The 17,097-nt window shown below is 34.3% G+C and overlaps 12 non-coding genes across 12 annotated transcripts; all 12 read left to right on the top strand.

Moving 5' to 3' along the window:
* The first annotated feature begins 4,316 nt into the window (after positions 1-4,316).
* Positions 4,317-4,389, top strand: TRNAA-AGC (transfer RNA alanine (anticodon AGC)). The gene has a single exon. It is a non-coding gene; the product is annotated as a tRNA-Ala (tRNA).
* A 287-nt stretch (positions 4,390-4,676) lies between these two features.
* Positions 4,677-4,749, top strand: TRNAA-AGC (transfer RNA alanine (anticodon AGC)). Its single transcript has one exon. It is a non-coding gene; the product is annotated as a tRNA-Ala (tRNA).
* Positions 4,750-7,192: 2,443 nt separating this feature from the next.
* On the top strand, positions 7,193-7,265 carry TRNAA-AGC (transfer RNA alanine (anticodon AGC)). Its single transcript has one exon. It is a non-coding gene; the product is annotated as a tRNA-Ala (tRNA).
* A 2,087-nt stretch (positions 7,266-9,352) lies between these two features.
* On the top strand, positions 9,353-9,425 carry TRNAA-AGC (transfer RNA alanine (anticodon AGC)). Its single transcript has one exon. It is a non-coding gene; the product is annotated as a tRNA-Ala (tRNA).
* Positions 9,426-10,071: 646 nt separating this feature from the next.
* Positions 10,072-10,144, top strand: TRNAA-AGC (transfer RNA alanine (anticodon AGC)). Its single transcript has one exon. It is a non-coding gene; the product is annotated as a tRNA-Ala (tRNA).
* A 1,726-nt stretch (positions 10,145-11,870) lies between these two features.
* TRNAA-AGC (transfer RNA alanine (anticodon AGC)) lies at positions 11,871-11,943 on the top strand. The gene has a single exon. It is a non-coding gene; the product is annotated as a tRNA-Ala (tRNA).
* Positions 11,944-12,229: 286 nt separating this feature from the next.
* On the top strand, positions 12,230-12,302 carry TRNAA-AGC (transfer RNA alanine (anticodon AGC)). Its single transcript has one exon. It is a non-coding gene; the product is annotated as a tRNA-Ala (tRNA).
* A 1,727-nt stretch (positions 12,303-14,029) lies between these two features.
* TRNAA-AGC (transfer RNA alanine (anticodon AGC)) lies at positions 14,030-14,102 on the top strand. The gene has a single exon. It is a non-coding gene; the product is annotated as a tRNA-Ala (tRNA).
* Positions 14,103-14,748: 646 nt separating this feature from the next.
* Positions 14,749-14,821, top strand: TRNAA-AGC (transfer RNA alanine (anticodon AGC)). The gene has a single exon. It is a non-coding gene; the product is annotated as a tRNA-Ala (tRNA).
* Positions 14,822-15,111: 290 nt separating this feature from the next.
* TRNAA-AGC (transfer RNA alanine (anticodon AGC)) lies at positions 15,112-15,184 on the top strand. The gene has a single exon. It is a non-coding gene; the product is annotated as a tRNA-Ala (tRNA).
* Positions 15,185-15,471: 287 nt separating this feature from the next.
* On the top strand, positions 15,472-15,544 carry TRNAA-AGC (transfer RNA alanine (anticodon AGC)). Its single transcript has one exon. It is a non-coding gene; the product is annotated as a tRNA-Ala (tRNA).
* A 646-nt stretch (positions 15,545-16,190) lies between these two features.
* TRNAA-AGC (transfer RNA alanine (anticodon AGC)) lies at positions 16,191-16,263 on the top strand. The gene has a single exon. It is a non-coding gene; the product is annotated as a tRNA-Ala (tRNA).
* The last annotated feature ends 834 nt before the right edge of the window (positions 16,264-17,097 follow it).

Genomic DNA, 17,097 nt, shown 5'->3' with positions numbered 1-17,097 from the left:
GGGAATTAGCTCAAATGGTAGAGCACTCGCTTAGCATGCGAGAGGTAGGGAGATTGATGCTCGCATACTCCATATGTTTTTGTTTTGTCATTTTGCAATTCAAGTGCTTTTAATAGGCATTCGTAGTAGTTCCATAGAAAAATGGGTTGTTTTTTATGATTGCAGACACAGAAACCTCAGCTGGCATGGAGAATTAGTGTTTAAATATTTATAAAGACATTACAAAACTCAAAAATGGGAGAGAAACTTTATGTTTTCTATAAAAAGAGAATATTTTGAAGGAAAGCTTTTAAAAACTTTCAATATATAATGACTTGATCTTCCAGTGCCTTTATTCTGAAAAGTCACATGTGCTCATGGGGAATTAACTCAAATGGTAGAGCGCTCGCTTAGCATGCGAGAGGTAGCGAGATCGATGCTCGCATTCTCCATATGTTTTTGTTTTGTCATTTTGCAATTCAAGTGCTTTTATTAGGCATTCGTAGTAGTTCCATAAAAAAATGGGTTGTTTTTTATGATTGCAGACACAGAAACCTCAGCTGGCATGGAGAATTAGTGTTTAAATATTTATAAAGACATTACAAAACTCAAAAATGGGAGAGAAACTTTATGTTTTCTATGAAAAGAGAATATTTTGAAGGAAAGCTTATAAAAACTTTCAATAAATAATGACATGATCTTCCAGTGCCTTTATTCTGAAAAGTCACTTGTGCCCATGGGGAATTAGCTCAAATGGTAGAGCGCTCGCTTAGCATGCGGGAGGTAGCGAGATCGATGCTCGCATTCTCCATATGTTTTTGTTTTGTCATTTTGCAATTCAAGTGCTTTTATTAGGCATTCGTAGTAGTTCCATAAAAAAATGGGTTATTTTTTATGATTGCAGACATAGAAACCTCAGCTGGCATGGAGAATTAGTGTTTAAACTATTTTTAAAGACATTACAAAACTCAAAAATGGGAGAGAAACTTTATGTTTTCTTTGAAAAGAGAACATTTTGAAGGAAAGCTTATAAAAACTTTCAATATATAATGATATGATCTTCCAGTGCCTTTATTCTGAAAGGTCACATGTGCTCATGGGGAATTAACTCAAATGGTAGAGCGCTCGCTTAGCATGCGAGAGGTAGCGAGATCGATGCTCGCATTCTCCATATGTTTTTGTTTTGTCATTTTGCAATTCAAGTGCTTTTATTAGGCATTCGTAGTAGTTCCATAAAAAAATGGGTTGTTTTTTATGATTGCAGACATAGAAACCTCGGCTGGCATGGAGAATTAGTGTTTAAACTATTTTTAAAGACATTACAAAACTCAAAAATGGGAGAGAAACTTTATGTTTTCTATGAAAAGAGAATATTTTGAAGGAAAGCTTATAAAAACTTTCAATGTATAATGATATGATCTTCCAGTGCCTTTATTCTGAAAAGTCACATGTGCTCATGGGGAATTAGCTCAAATGGTAGAGCACTCGCTTAGCATGCGAGAGGTAGGGAGATTGATGCTCGCATACTCCATATGTTTTTGTTTTGTCATTTTGCAATTCAAGTGCTTTTAATAGGCATTCGTAGTAGTTCCATAGAAAAATGGGTTGTTTTTTATGATTGCAGACACAGAAACCTCAGCTGGCATGGAGAATTAGTGTTTAAATATTTATAAAGACATTACAAAACTCAAAAATGGGAGAGAAACTTTATGTTTTCTATAAAAAGAGAATATTTTGAAGGAAAGCTTTTAAAAACTTTCAATATATAATGACTTGATCTTCCAGTGCCTTTATTCTGAAAAGTCACATGTGCTCATGGGGAATTAACTCAAATGGTAGAGCGCTCGCTTAGCATGCGAGAGGTAGCGAGATCGATGCTCGCATTCTCCATATGTTTTTGTTTTGTCATTTTGCAATTCAAGTGCTTTTATTAGGCATTCGTAGTAGTTCCATAAATAAATGGGTTGTTTTTTATGATTGCAGACACAGAAACCTCAGCTGGCATGGAGAATTAGTGTTTAAATATTTATAAAGACATTACAAAACTCAAAAATGGGAGAGAAACTTTATGTTTTCTTTGAAAAGAGAACATTTTGAAGGAAAGCTTATAAAAACTTTCAATAAATAATGACATGATCTTCCAGTGCCTTTATTCTGAAAAGTCACTTGTGCCCATGGGGAATTAGCTCAAATGGTAGAGCGCTCGCTTAGCATGCGAGTGGTAGCGAGATCGATGCTCGCATTCTCCATATGTTTTTGTTTTGTCATTTTGCAATTCAAGTGCTTTTATTAGGCATTCGTAGTAGTTCCATAAAAAAAATGGGTTGTTTTTTATGATTGCAGACATAGAAACCGCAGCTGGCATGGAGAATTAGTGTTTAAACTATTTTTAAAGACATTACAAAACTCAAAAATGGGAGAGAAACTTTATGTTTTCTTTGAAAAGAGAACATTTTGAAGGAAAGCTTATAAAAACTTTCAATATATAATGATATGATCTTCCAGTGCCTTTATTCTGAAAAGTCACATGTGCTCATGGGGAATTAGCTCAAATGGTAGCGCGCTCGCTTAGCATGCGAGAGGTAGCGAGATCGATGCTCGCATTCTCCATATGTTTTTGTTTTGTCATTTTGCAATTCAAGTGCTTTTATTAGGCATTCGTAGTAGTTCCATAAAAAAATGGGTTGTTTTTTATGATTGCAGACACAGAAACCTCAGCTGGCATGGAGAATTAGTGTTTAAATATTTATAAAGACATTACAAAACTCAAAAATGGGAGAGAAACTTTATGTTTTCTATGAAAAGAGAATATTTTGAAGGAAAGCTTATAAAAACTTTCAATAAATAATGACATGATCTTCCAGTGCCTTTATTCTGAAAAGTCACTTGTGCCCATGGGGAATTAGCTCAAATGGTAGAGCGCTCGCTTAGCATGCGGGAGGTAGCGAGATCGATGCTCGCATTCTCCATATGTTTTTGTTTTGTCATTTTGCAATTCAAGTGCTTTTATTAGGCATTCGTAGTAGTTCCATAAAAAAATGGGTTATTTTTTATGATTGCAGACATAGAAACCTCAGCTGGCATGGAGAATTAGTGTTTAAACTATTTTTAAAGACATTACAAAACTCAAAAATGGGAGAGAAACTTTATGTTTTCTTTGAAAAGAGAACATTTTGAAGGAAAGCTTATAAAAACTTTCAATATATAATGATATGATCTTCCAGTGCCTTTATTCTGAAAGGTCACATGTGCTCATGGGGAATTAACTCAAATGGTAGAGCGCTCGCTTAGCATGCGAGAGGTAGCGAGATCGATGCTCGCATTCTCCATATGTTTTTGTTTTGTCATTTTGCAATTCAAGTGCTTTTATTAGGCATTCGTAGTAGTTCCATAAAAAAATGGGTTGTTTTTTATGATTGCAGACATAGAAACCTCGGCTGGCATGGAGAATTAGTGTTTAAACTATTTTTAAAGACATTACAAAACTCAAAAATGGGAGAGAAACTTTATGTTTTCTATGAAAAGAGAATATTTTGAAGGAAAGCTTATAAAAACTTTCAATGTATAATGATATGATCTTCCAGTGCCTTTATTCTGAAAAGTCACATGTGCTCATGGGGAATTAGCTCAAATAGTAGAGCGCTCGCTTAGCATGCGAGAGGTAGCGAGATCGATGCTCGCATTCTCCATATGTTTTTGTTTTGTCATTTTGCAATTCAAGTGCTTTTATTAGGCATTCGTAGTAGTTCCATAAAAAAAATGGGTTGTTTTTTATGATTGCAGACATAGAAACCTCAGCTGGCATGGAGAATTAGTGTTTAAACTATTTTTAAAAACATTACAAAACTCAAAAATGGGAGAGAAACTTTATGTTTTCTATGAAAAGAGAATATTTTAAAGGAAAGCTTATAAAAACTTTCAATATATAATGATATGATCTTCTAGTGCCTTTATTCTGAAAAGTCACATGTGCTCATGGGGAATTAGCTCAAATGGAAGAGCGCTCGCTTAGCATGCGAGAGGTAGCGAGATCGATGCTCGCATTCTCCATATGTTTTTGTTTTGTCATTTTGCAATTCAAGTGCTTTTATTAGGCATTCGTAGTAGTTCCATAAAAAAATAGGTTGTTTTTTATGATTGCAGACATAGAAACCTCAGCTGGCATGGAGAATTAGTGTTTAAACTATTTTTAAAGACATTACAAAACTCAAAAATGGGAGAGAAACTTTATGTTTTCTATGAAAAGAGAATATTTTGAAGGAAAGCTTATAAAAACTTTCAATATATAATGATATGATCTTCCAGTGCCTTTATTCTGAAATGTCACATGTGTTCATGGGGAATTAGCTCAAATGGTAGAGCGCTCGCTTAGCATGCGAGAGGTAGCGAGATCGATGCTCGCATTCTCCATATATTTTTGTTTTGTCATTTTGCAATTCAAGTGCTTTTATTAGGCATTCGTAGTAGTTCCATAAAAAAATGGGTTGTTTTTTATGATTGCAGACATAGAAACCTCAGCTGGCATGGAGAATTAGTGTTTAAACTATTTTTAAAGACATTACAAAACTCAAAAATGGGAGAGAAACTTTAGGTTTTCTTTGAAAAGAGAACATTTTGAAGGAAAGCTTATAAAAACTTTCAATATATAATGATATGATCTTCCAGTGCCTTTATTCTGAAAAGTCACATGTGCTCATGGGGAATTAGCTCAAATGGTAGAGCGCTCGCTTAGCATGCGAGAGGTAGCGAGATCGATGCTCGCATTCTCCATATGTTTTTGTTTTGTCATTTTGCAATTCAAGTGCTTTTATTAGGCATTCGTAGTAGTTCCATAGAAAAATGGGTTGTTTTTTATGATTGCAGACATAGAAACCTCAGCTGGCATGGAGAATTAGTGTTTAAATATTTGTAAAGACATTACAAAACTCAAAAATGGGAGAGAAACTTTATGTTTTCTATAAAAAGAGAATATTTTGAAGGAAAGCTTATATAAACTTTCAATGTATAATGATATGATCTTCCAGCGCCTTTATTCTGAAAAGTCACATGTGCTCATGGGGAATTAGCTCAAATGGTAGAGCGCTCGCTTAGCTTGTGAGAGGTAGCGAGATCGATGCTCGCATTCTCCATATGTTTATGTTTTGTCATTTTGCAATTCAAGTGCTTTTATTAGGCATTCGTAGTAGTTCCATAAAAAAATAGGTTGTTTTTTATGATTGCAGACATAGAAACCTCAGCTGGCATGGAGAATTAGTGTTTAAACTATTTTTAAAGACATTACAAAACTCAAAAATGGGAGAGAAACTTTATGTTTTCTATGAAAAGAGAATATTTTGAAGGAAAGCTTATAAAAACTTTCAATATATAATGATATGATCTTCCAGTGCCTTTATTCTGAAATGTCACATGTGCTCATGGGGAATTAGCTCAAATGGTAGTGCGCTCGCTTAGCATGCGAGAGGTAGCGAGATCGATGCTTGCATTCTCCATATATTTTTGTTTTGTCATTTTGCAATTCAAGTGCTTTTATTAGGCATTCGTAGTAGTTCCATAGAAAAATGGGTTGTTTTTTATGATTGCAGACATAGAAACCTCAGCTGGCATGGAGAATTAGTGTTTAAATATTTGTAAAGACATTACAAAACTCAAAAATGGGAGAGAAACTTTATGTTTTCTATAAAAAGAGAATATTTTGAAGGAAAGCTTATAAAAACTTTCAATATATAATGACATGATCTTCCAGTGCCTTTATTCTGAAAAGTCACATGTGCTCATGGGGAATTAGCTCAAATGGTAGACCGCTCGCTTAGCATGCGGGAGGTAGCGAGATCGATGCTCGCATTCTCCATATGTTTTTGTTTTGTCATTTTGCAATTCAAGTGCTTTTATTAGGCATTCGTAGTAGTTCCATAAAAAAATGGGTTATTTTTTATGATTGCAGACATAGAAACCTCAGCTGGCATGGAGAATTAGTGTTTAAACTATTTTTAAAGACATTACAAAACTCAAAAATGGGAGAGAAACTTTATGTTTTCTTTGAAAAGAGAACATTTTGAAGGAAAGCTTATAAAAACTTTCAATATATAATGATATGATCTTCCAGTGCCTTTATTCTGAAAGGTCACATGTGCTCATGGGGAATTAACTCAAATGGTAGAGCGCTCGCTTAGCATGCGAGAGGTAGCGAGATCGATGCTCGCATTCTCCATATGTTTTTGTTTTGTCATTTTGCAATTCAAGTGCTTTTATTAGGCATTCGTAGTAGTTCCATAAAAAAATGGGTTGTTTTTTATGATTGCAGACATAGAAACCTCGGCTGGCATGGAGAATTAGTGTTTAAACTATTTTTAAAGACATTACAAAACTCAAAAATGGGAGAGAAACTTTATGTTTTCTATGAAAAGAGAATATTTTGAAGGAAAGCTTATAAAAACTTTCAATGTATAATGATATGATCTTCCAGTGCCTTTATTCTGAAAAGTCACATGTGCTCATGGGGAATTAGCTCAAATGGTAGAGCACTCGCTTAGCATGCGAGAGGTAGGGAGATTGATGCTCGCATACTCCATATGTTTTTGTTTTGTCATTTTGCAATTCAAGTGCTTTTAATAGGCATTCGTAGTAGTTCCATAGAAAAATGGGTTGTTTTTTATGATTGCAGACACAGAAACCTCAGCTGGCATGGAGAATTAGTGTTTAAATATTTATAAAGACATTACAAAACTCAAAAATGGGAGAGAAACTTTATGTTTTCTATAAAAAGAGAATATTTTGAAGGAAAGCTTTTAAAAACTTTCAATATATAATGACTTGATCTTCCAGTGCCTTTATTCTGAAAAGTCACATGTGCTCATGGGGAATTAACTCAAATGGTAGAGCGCTCGCTTAGCATGCGAGAGGTAGCGAGATCGATGCTCGCATTCTCCATATGTTTTTGTTTTGTCATTTTGCAAATCAAGTGCTTTTATTAGGCATTCGTAGTAGTTCCATAAAAAAAGGGTTGTTTTTTATGATTGCAGACATAGAAACCTCAGCTGGCATGGAGAATTAGTATTTAAACTATTTATAAAGACATTACAAAACTCAAAAATGGGAGAGAAACTTTATGTTTTCTATAAAAAGAGAATATTTTGAAGGAAAGCTTATAAAAACTTTCAATGTATAATGATATGATCTTCCAGTGCCTTTATTCTGAAAAGTCACATGTGCTCATGGGGAATTAGCTCAAATGGTAGAGCGCTCGCTTAGCATGCGAGAGGTAGCGAGATCGATGCTCGCATTCTCCATATGTTTTTGTTTTGTCATTTTGCAATTCAAGTGCTTTTATTAGGCATTCGTAGTAGTTCCATAAAAAAAATGGGTTGTTTTTTATGATTGCAGACATAGAAACCTCAGCTGGCATGGAGAATTAGTGTTTAAACTATTTTTAAAGACATTACAAAACTCAAAAATGGGAGAGAAACTTTATGTTTTCTTTGAAAAGAGAACATTTTGAAGGAAAGCTTATAAAAACTTTCAATATATAATGATATGATCTTCCAGTGCCTTTATTCTGATAGGTCACATGTGCTCATGGGGAATTAGCTCAAATGGTAGAGCGCTCGCTTAGCATGCGAGAGGTAGCGAGATCGATGCTCGCTTTCTCCATATGTTTTTGTTTTGTCATTTTGCAATTCAAGTGCTTTTATTAGGCATTCGTAGTAGTTCCATAGAAAAATGGGTTGTTTTTTATGATTGCAGACATAGAAACCTCAGCTGGCATGGAGAATTAGTGTTTAAACTATTTTTAAAGACATTACAAAACTCAAAAATGGGAGAGAAACTTTATGTTTTCTATGAAAAGAGAATATTTTAAAGGAAAGCTTATAAAAACTTTCAATATATAATGATATGATCTTCCAGTGCCTTTATTCTGAAAAGTCACATGTGCTCATGGGGAATAAGCTCAAATAGTAGAGCGCTCGCTTAGCATGCGAGAGGTAGCGAGATCGATGCTCGCATTCTCCATATGTTTTTGTTTTGTCATTTTGCAATTCAAGTGCTTTTATTAGGCATTCGTAGTAGTTCCATAAAAAAATGGGTTGTTTTTTATGATTGCAGACACAGAAACCTCAGCTGGCATGGAGAATTAGTGTTTAAATATTTATAAAGACATTACAAAACTCAAAAATGGGAGAGAAACTTTATGTTTTCTATGAAAAGAGAATATTTTGAAGGAAAGCTTATAAAAACTTTCAATATATAATGACATGATCTTCCAGTGCCTTTATTCTGAAAAGTCACTTGTGCCCATAGGGAATTAGCTCAAATGGTAGCGCGCTCGCTTAGCATGCGAGTGGTAGCGAGATCGATGCTCGCATTCTCCATATGTTTTTGTTTTGTCATTTTGCAATTCAAGTGCTTTTATTAGGCATTCGTAGTAGTTCCATAAAAAAAATGGGTTGTTTTTTATGATTGCAGACATAGAAACCGCAGCTGGCATGGAGAATTAGTGTTTAAACTATTTTTAAAGACATTACAAAACTCAAAAATGGGAGAGAAACTTTATGTTTTCTTTGAAAAGAGAACATTTTGAAGGAAAGCTTATAAAAACTTTCAATATATAATGATATGATCTTACAGTGCCTTTATTCTGAAAAGTCACATGTGCTCATGGGGAATTAGCTCAAATGGTAGCGCGCTCGCTTAGCATGCGAGAGGTAGCGAGATCGATGCTCGCATTCTCCATATGTTTTTGTTTTGTCATTTTGCAATTCAAGTGCTTTTATTAGGCATTCGTAGTAGTTCCATAAAAAAATGGGTTGTTTTTTATGATTGCAGACACAGAAACCTCAGCTGGCATGGAGAATTAGTGTTTAAATATTTATAAAGACATTACAAAACTCAAAAATGGGAGAGAAACTTTATGTTTTCTATGAAAAGAGAATATTTTGAAGGAAAGCTTATAAAAACTTTCAATATATAACGACATGATCTTCCAGTGCCTTTATTCTGAAAAGTCACATGTGCTCATGGGGAATTAGCTCAAATGGTAGAGCGCTCGCTTAGCATGCGAGAGGTAGCGAAATCGATGCTCGCATTCTCCATATATTTTTGTTTTGTCATTTTACAATTCAAGTGCTTTTATTAGGCATTCGTATTAGTTCCATAAAAAAATGGGTTGTTTTTTATGATTGCAGACATAGAAACCTCAGCTGGCATGGAGAATTAGTGTTTAAACTATTTTTAAAGACATTACAAAACTCAAAAATGGGAGAGAAACTTTATGTTTTCTATGAAAAGAGAACATTTTGAAGGAAAGCTTATAAAAACTTTCAATATATAATGATATGATCTTCCAGTGCCTTTATTCTGAAAGGTCACTTGTGCTCATGGGGAATTAGCTCAAATGGTAGAGCGCTCGCTTAGCATGCGAGAGGTAGCGAGATCGATGCTCGCATTCTCCATATGTTTTTGTTTTGTCATTTTGCAATTCAAGTGCTTTTATTAGGCATTCGTAGTAGTTCCATAAAAAAATGGGTTGTTTTTTATGATTGCAGACATAGAAACCTCAGCTGGCATGGAGAATTAGTGTTTAAACTATTTTTAAAGACATTACAAAACTCAAAAATGGGAGAGAAACTTTATGTTTTCTATGAAAAGAGAATATTTTAAAGGAAAGCTTATAAAAACTTTCAATATATAATGATATGATCTTCCAGTGCCTTTATTCTGAAAAGTCACATGTGCTCATGGGGAATTAGCTCAAATAGTAGAGCGCTCGCTTAGCATGCGAGAGGTAGCGAGATCGATGCTCGCATTCTCCATATGTTTTTGTTTTGTCATTTTGCAATTCAAGTGCTTTTATTAGGCATTCGTAGTAGTTCCATAAATAAATGGGTTGTTTTTTATGATTGCAGACACAGAAACCTCAGCTGGCATGGAGAATTAGTGTTTAAATATTTATAAAGACATTACAAAACTCAAAAATGGGAGAGAAACTTTATGTTTTCTATGAAAAGAGAATATTTTGAAGGAAAGCTTATAAAAACTTTCAATATATAATGACATGATCTTCCAGTGCCTTTATTCTGAAAAGTCACATGTGCTCATGGGGAATTAGCTCAAATGGTAGAGCGCTCGCTTAGCATGCGAGAGGTAGCGAGATCGATGCTCGCATTCTCCATATGTTTTTGTTTTGTCATTTTGCAATTCAAGTGCTTTTATTAGGCATTCGTAGTAGTTCCATAAAAAAAATGGGTTGTTTTTTATGATTGCAGACATAGAAACCTCAGCTGGCATGGAGAATTAGTGTTTAAACTATTTTTAAAGACATTACAAAACTCCAAAATGGGAGAGAAACTTTATGTTTTCTATGAAAAGAGAATATTTTAAAGGAAAGCTTATAAAAACTTTCAATATATAATGATATGATCTTCTAGTGCCTTTATTCTGAAAAGTCACATGTGCTCATGGGGAATTAGCTCAAATGGTAGAGCGCTCGCTTACCATGCGAGAGGTAGCGAGATCGATGCTCGCTTTCTCCATATGTTTTTGTTTTGTCATTTTGCAATTCAAGTGCTTTTATTAGGCATTCGTAGTAGTTCCATAAAAAAATAGGTTGTTTTTTATGATTGCAGACATAGAAACCTCAGCTGGCATGGAGAATTAGTGTTTAAACTATTTTTAAAGACATTACAAAACTCAAAAATGGGAGAGAAACTTTGTGTTTTCTTTGAAAAGAGAACATTTTGAAGGAAAGCTTATAAAAACTTTCAATATATAATGATATGATCTTCCAGTGCCTTTATTCTGAAAGATCACATGTGCTCATGGGGAATTAACTCAAATGGTAGAGCGCTCGCTTAGCATGCGAGAGGTAGCGAGATCGATGCTCGCATTCTCCATATGTTTTTGTTTTGTCATTTTGCAATTCAAGTGCTTTTATTAGGCATTCGTAGTAGTTCCATAAAAAAATGGGTTGTTTTTTATGATTGCAGACATAGAAACCTCGGCTGGCATGGAGAATTAGTGTTTAAACTATTTTTAAAGACATTACAAAACTCAAAAATGGGAGAGAAACTTTATGTTTTCTATGAAAAGAGAATATTTTGAAGGAAAGCTTATAAAAACTTTCAATGTATAATGATATGATCTTCCAGTGCCTTTATTCTGAAAAGTCACATGTGCTCATGGGGAATTAGCTCAAATGGTAGAGCACTCGCTTAGCATGCGAGAGGTAGGGAGATTGATGCTCGCATACTCCATATGTTTTTGTTTTGTCATTTTGCAATTCAAGTGCTTTTAATAGGCATTCGTAGTAGTTCCATAGAAAAATGGGTTGTTTTTTATGATTGCAGACACAGAAACCTCAGCTGGCATGGAGAATTAGTGTTTAAATATTTATAAAGACATTACTAAACTCAAAAATGGGAGAGAAACTTTATGTTTTCTATATAAAGAGAATATTTTGAAGGAAAGCTTTTAAAAACTTTCAATATATAATGACTTGATCTTCCAGTGCCTTTATTCTGAAAAGTCACATGTGCTCATGGGGAATTAACTCAAATGGTAGAGCGCTCGCTTAGCATGCGAGAGGTAGCGAGATCGATGCTCGCATTCTCCATATGTTTTTGTTTTGTCATTTTGCAAATCAAGTGCTTTTATTAGGCATTTGTAGTAGTTCCATAAAAAAAGGGTTGTTTTTTATGATTGCAGACATAGAAACCTCAGCTGGCATGGAGAATTAGTATTTAAACTATTTATAAAGACATTACAAAACTCAAAAATGGGAGAGAAACTTTATGTTTTCTATAAAAAGAGAATATTTTGAAGGAAAGCTTATAAAAACTTTCAATGTATAATGATATGATCTTCCAGTGCCTTTATTCTGAAAAGTCACATGTGCTCATGGGGAATTAGCTCAAATGGTAGAGCGCTCGCTTAGCATGCGAGAGGTAGCGAGATCGATGCTCGCATTCTCCATATGTTTTTGTTTTGTCATTTTGCAATTCAAGTGCTTTTATTAGGCATTCGTAGTAGTTCCATAAAAAAAATGGCTTGTTTTTTATGATTGCAGACATAGAAACCTCAGCTGGCATGGAGAATTAGTGTTTAAACTATTTTTAAAGACATTACAAAACTCAAAAATGGGAGAGAAACTTTGTTTTCTATGAAAAGAGAACATTTTGAAGGAAAGCTTATAAAAACTTTCAATATATAATGATATGATCTTCCAGTGCCTTTATTCTGATAGGTCACATGTGTTCATGGGGAATTAGCTCAAATGGTAGAGCGCTCGCTTAGCATGCGAGAGGTAGCGAGATCGATGCTCGCATTCTCCATATGTTTTTGTTTTGTCATTTTGCAATTCAAGTGCTTTTATTAGGCATTCGTAGTAGTTCCATAGAAAAATGGGTTGTTTTTTATGATTGCAGACATAGAAACCTCAGCTGGCATGGAGAATTAGTGTTTAAACTATTTTTAAAGACATTACAAAACTCAAAAATGGGAGAGAAACTTTATGTTTTCTATGAAAAGAGAATATTTTAAAGGAAAGCTTATAAAAACTTTCAATATATAATGATATGATCTTCCAGTGCCTTTATTCTGAAAAGTCACATGTGCTCATGGGGAATAAGCTCAAACAGTAGAGCGCTCGCTTAGCATGCGAGAGGTAGCGAGATCGATGCTCGCATTCTCCATATGTTTTTGTTTTGTCATTTTGCAATTCAAGTGCTTTTATTAGGCATTCGTAGTAGTTCCATAAAAAAATGGGTTGTTTTTTATGATTGCAGACACAGAAACCTCAGCTGGCATGGAGAATTAGTGTTTAAATATTTATAAAGACATTACAAAACTCAAAAATGGGAGAGAAACTTTATGTTTTCTATGAAAAGAGAATATTTTGAAGGAAAGCTTATAAAAACTTTCAATATATAATGACATGATCTTCCAGTGCCTTTATTCTGAAAAGTCACTTGTGCCCATGGGGAATTAGCTCAAATGGTAGCGCGCTCGCTTAGCATGCGAGTGGTAGCGAGATCGATGCTCGCATTCTCCATATGTTTTTGTTTTGTCATTTTGCAATTCAAGTGCTTTTATTAGGCATTCGTAGTAGTTCCATAAAAAAAATAGGTTGTTTTTTATGATTGCAGACATAGAAACCACAGCTGGCATGGAGAATTAGTGTTTAAACTATTTTTAAAGACATTACAAAACTCAAAAATGGGAGAGAAACTTTATGTTTTCTTTGAAAAGAGAACATTTTGAAGGAAAGCTTATAAAAACTTTCAATATATAATGATATGATCTTACAGTGCCTTTATTCTGAAAAGTCACATGTGCTCATGGGGAATTAGCTCAAATGGTAGCGCGCTTGCTTAGCATGCGAGAGGTAGCGAGATCGATGCTTGCATTCTCCATATGTTTTTGTTTTGTCATTTTGCAATTCAAGTGCTTTTATTAGGCATTCGTAGTAGTTCCATAAAAAAATGGGTTGTTTTTTATGATTGCAGACACAGAAACCTCAGCTGGCATGGAGAATTAGTGTTTAAATATTTATAAAGACATTTCAAAACTCAAAAATGGGAGAGAAACTTTATGTTTTCTATGAAAAGAGAATATTTTGAAGGAAAGCTTATAAAAACTTTCAATATATAATGACATGATCTTCCAGTGCCTTTATTCTGAAAAGTCACATGTGCTCATGGGGAATTAGCTCAAATGGTAGAGCGCTTGCTTAGCATGCGAGAGGTAGCGAGATCGATGCTCGCATTCTCCATATATTTTTGTTTTGTCATTTTACAATTCAAGTGCTTTTATTAGGCATTCGTAGTAGTTCCATAAAAAAAATGGGTTGTTTTTTATGATTGCAGACATAGAAACCTCAGCTGGCATGGAGAATTAGTGTTTAAACTATTTTTAAAGACATTACAAAACTCAAAAATGGGAGAGAAACTTTATGTTTTCTATGAAAAGAGAACATTTTGAAGGAAAGCTTATAAAAACTTTCAATATATAATGATATGATCTTCCAGTGCCTTTATTCTGAAAGGTCACTTGTGCTCATGGGGAATTAGCTCAAATGGTAGAGCGCTCGCTTAGCATGCGAGAGGTAGCGAGATCGATGCTCGCATTCTCCATATGTTTTTGTTTTGTCATTTTGCAATTCAAGTGCTTTTATTAGGCATTCGTAGTAGTTCCATAAAAAAATGGGTTGTTTTTTATGATTGCAGACATAGAAACCTCAGCTGGCATGGAGAATTAGTGTTTAAACTATTTTTAAAGACATTACAAAACTCAAAAATGGGAGAGAAACTTTATGTTTTCTATGAAAAGAGAATATTTTAAAGGAAAGCTTATAAAAACTTTCAATATATAATGATATGATCTTCCAGTGCCTTTATTCTGAAAAGTAACATGTGCTCATGGGGAATTAGCTCAAATAGTAGAGCGCTCGCTTAGCATGCGAGAGGTAGCGAGATCGATGCTCGCATTCTCCATATGTTTTTGTTTTGTCATTTTGCAATTCAAGTGCTTTTATTAGGCATTCGTAGTAGTTCCATAAATAAATGGGTTGTTTTTTATGATTGCAGACACAGAAACCTCAGCTGGCATGGAGAATTAGTGTTTAAATATTTATAAAGACATTACAAAACTCAAAAATGGGAGAGAAACTTTATGTTTTCTATGAAAAGAGAATATTTTGAAGGAAAGCTTATAAAAACTTTCAATATATAATGACATGATCTTCCAGTGCCTTTATTCTGAAAAGTCACATGTGCTCATGGGGAATTAGCTCAAATGGTAGAGCGCTCGCTTAGCATGCGAGAGGTAGCGAGATCGATGCTCGCATTCTCCATATGTTTTTGTTTTGTCATTTTGCAATTCAAGTGCTTTTATTAGGCATTCGTAGTAGTTCCATAAAAAAAAAATGGGTTGTTTTTTATGATTGCAGACATAGAAACCTCAGCTGGCATGGAGAATTAGTGTTTAAACTATTTTTAAAGACATTACAAAACTCAAAAATGGGAGAGAAACTTTATGTTTTCTATGAAAAGAGAATATTTTGAAGGAAAGCTTATAAAAACTTTCAATATATAATGATATGATCTTCCAGTGCCTTTATTCTGAAATGTCACATGTGTTCATGGGGAATTAGCTCAAATGGTAGAGCGCTCGCTTAGCATGCGAGAGGTAGCGAGATCGATGCTCGCATTCTCCATATATTTTTGTTTTGTCATTTTGCAATTCAAGTGCTTTTATTAGGCATTCGTAGTAGTTCCATAAAAAAATGGGTTGTTTTTTATGATTGCAGACATAGAAACCTCAGCTGGCATGGAGAATTAGTGTTTAAACTATTTTTAAAGACATTACAAAACTCAAAAATGGGAGAGAAACTTTATGTTTTCTATGAAAAGAGAACATTTTGAAGGAAAGCTTATAAAAACTTTCAATATATAATGATATGATCTTCCAGTGCCTTTATTCTGAAAGGTCACTTGTGCTCATGGGGAATTAGCTCAAATGGTAGAGCGCTCGCTTAGCATGCGAGAGGTAGCGAGATCGATGCTCGCATTCTCCATATGTTTTTGTTTTGTCATTTTGCAATTCAAGTGCTTTTATTAGGCATTCGTAGTAGTTCCATAAAAAAATGGGTTGTTTTTTATGATTGCAGACATAGAAACCTCAGCTGGCATGGAGAATTAGTGTTTAAACTATTTTTAAAGACATTACAAAACTCAAAAATGGGAGAGAAACTTTATGTTTTCTATGAAAAGAGAATATTTTAAAGGAAAGCTTATAAAAACTTTCAATATATAATGATATGATCTTCCAGTGCCTTTATTCTGAAAAGTCACATGTGCTCATGGGGAATTAACTCAAATAGTAGAGCGCTCGCTTAGCATGCGAGAGGTAGCGAGATCGATGCTCGCATTCTCCATATGTTTTTGTTTTGTCATTTTGCAATTCAAGTGCTTTTATTAGGCATTCGTAGTAGTTCCATAAATAAATGGGTTGTTTTTTATGATTGCAGACACAGAAACCTCAGCTGGCATGGAGAATTAGTGTTTAAATATTTATAAAGACATTACAAAACTCAAAAATGGGAGAGAAACTTTATGTTTTCTATGAAAAGAGAATATTTTGAAGGAAAGCTTATAAAAACTTTCAATATATAATGACATGATCTTCCAGTGCCTTTATTCTGAAAAGTCACATGTGCTCATGGGGAATTAGCTCAAATGGTAGAGCGCTCGCTTAGCATGCGAGAGGTAGCGAGATCGATGCTCGCATTCTCCATATGTTTTTGTTTTGTCATTTTGCAATTCAAGTGCTTTTATTAGGCATTCGTAGTAGTTCCATAAAAAAAATGGGTTGTTTTTTATGATTGCAGACATAGAAACCTCAGCTGGCATGGAGAATTAGTGTTTAAACTATTTTTAAAGACATTACAAAACTCAAAAATGGGAGAGAAACTTTATGTTTTCTATGAAAAGAGAATATTTTAAAGGAAAGCTTATAAAAACTTTCAATATATAATGATATGATCTTCCAGTGCCTTTATTCTGAAAAGTCACATGTGCTCATGGGGAATTAGCTCAAATAGTAGAGCGCTCGCTTAGCATGCGAGAGGTAGCGAGATCGATGCTCGCATTCTCCATATGTTTTTGTTTTGTCATTTTGCAATTCAAGTGCTTTTATTAGGCATTCGTAGTAGTTCCATAAAAAAATGGGTTGTTTTTTATGATTGCAGACACAGAAACCTCAGCTGGCATGGAGAATTAGTGTTTAAATATTTATAAAGACATTACAAAACTCAAAAATGGGAGAGAAACTTTATGTTTTCTTTTAAAAGAGAACATTTTGAAGGAAAGCTTATAAAAACTTTCAATATATAATGATATGATCTTCCAGTGCCTTTATTCTGAAAAGTCACATGTGCTCATGGGGAATTAGCTCAAATGGTAGCGCGCTCGCTTAGCATGCGAGAGGTAGCGAGATCGATGCTCGCATTCTCCATATGTTTTTGTTTTGTCATTTTGCAATTCAAGTGCTTTTATTAGGCATTCGAAGTAGTTCCATAAAAAAATGGGTTGTTTTTTATGATTGCAGACACAGAAACCTCAGCTGGCA

This window comes from Pseudophryne corroboree, chromosome 4, assembly GCF_028390025.1.
Source record: "Pseudophryne corroboree isolate aPseCor3 chromosome 4, aPseCor3.hap2, whole genome shotgun sequence".
Taxonomy (NCBI): domain Eukaryota; kingdom Metazoa; phylum Chordata; class Amphibia; order Anura; family Myobatrachidae; genus Pseudophryne; species Pseudophryne corroboree.
Note: the sequence above shows the minus strand (reverse complement) of the source record. Positions and strands in the feature narration are given on the sequence as shown.